We start from the raw sequence: 933 nt of genomic DNA on the forward strand, positions 1-933 counted from the left end.
GAGGAGGCGTCGGGGTCGCGGTCAGACTGGGGCGACAGTGTTTCTTGCTCACGGGTTCGTCAAAGTCTGTGATGTTACGTCAATCATCATATCCAGATCCGTCTCCAGGAATCCCAAAGCTGCAGCCATGTGCATGTGCATGTTATATATATATATATATATATATATACACACACACACCGAGGCGGGGGGTCGTGGACATCTCTTGCTCTCCAGTTTCGTGCACCGCGTCTGTTGGTTTAGCGACGAGCGCACTACAAAAAAGAGCTTTCGCGGGAAGGGGGCACTCTGCGCAAAATGTGTAATGCATGGTTTGTTGCTGACTCGTCAGGGCCCCGATGGAGCTAGAGCGCACACAGGATATGCATAACGGGATAGTCACGCGGCGGAGCATCAGGCGCACAGGGCGCCGAGCGTCACACCGCGCGCGCCCTTGCTCTCCGACCCCCGTGCACACACACGCAGCGGAACGCGTCCAACGCACGCCCCCAGAAGGGACAGCGAGGCCGCGACAGCCACGCGCATGCCGTCTCGAGGCCGTACGCCCACTGAGAGAGCGCCCCCGAGGTGACAGGATCGCGTAATGAAGGCAGAGGGGAGAGGGTGAAAGAGAGGGAGGCTCGGTGCGACGATCAGACGGGGCGTGAAATAACGCTGTTTTCATTGCTGTGTCAACGTCCATCTGCGACGGCTTCACATCGGCCTGGTTGTCGATCACATCGCCATGCACATGCGCCAGGGCAGGGAGGGAGGAGGCGTCGGGGTCGCGGTCAGACTGGGGCGACAGTGTTTCTTGCTCACGGGTTCGTCAAAGTCTGTGATGTTACGTCAATCATCATATCCAGATCCGTCTCCAGGAATCCCAAAGCTGCAGCCATGTGCATGTGCATGTATATATATATATATATATATATACACACACACCGAGGCGGG

At 56.8% G+C, this 933-nt stretch overlaps 4 non-coding genes across 4 annotated transcripts, besides 2 other annotated features; all 4 read right to left on the minus strand.

The window, feature by feature from the left end:
* Window positions 1-21: 21 nt before the first annotated feature.
* Window positions 22-90, minus strand: Tc00.1047053471275.10. Its single transcript, XR_008254810.1, has one exon. It is a non-coding gene; the product is annotated as a C/D small nucleolar RNA (snoRNA), TB11C2C1 (small nucleolar RNA).
* Window positions 91-143: 53 nt separating this feature from the next.
* Window positions 144-169: a microsatellite.
* A 32-nt stretch (window positions 170-201) lies between these two features.
* Tc00.1047053471275.20 lies at window positions 202-269 on the minus strand. The gene has a single exon (XR_008254811.1). It is a non-coding gene; the product is annotated as an H/ACA snoRNA, TC11C2H1 (small nucleolar RNA).
* Window positions 270-629: 360 nt separating this feature from the next.
* Window positions 630-721, minus strand: Tc00.1047053471275.30. The gene has a single exon (XR_008254812.1). It is a non-coding gene; the product is annotated as a C/D small nucleolar RNA (snoRNA), TB11C2C2 (small nucleolar RNA).
* Window positions 722-770: 49 nt separating this feature from the next.
* Window positions 771-839, minus strand: Tc00.1047053471275.40. The gene has a single exon (XR_008254813.1). It is a non-coding gene; the product is annotated as a C/D small nucleolar RNA (snoRNA), TB11C2C1 (small nucleolar RNA).
* A 49-nt stretch (window positions 840-888) lies between these two features.
* Window positions 889-915: a microsatellite.
* Window positions 916-933: the final 18 nt, after the last annotated feature.

Source organism: Trypanosoma cruzi (genome assembly GCF_000209065.1).
Source record: "Trypanosoma cruzi strain CL Brener chromosome Unknown tcruzi_1047053471275, whole genome shotgun sequence".
Lineage (NCBI taxonomy): Eukaryota > Euglenozoa > Kinetoplastea > Trypanosomatida > Trypanosomatidae > Trypanosoma > Trypanosoma cruzi.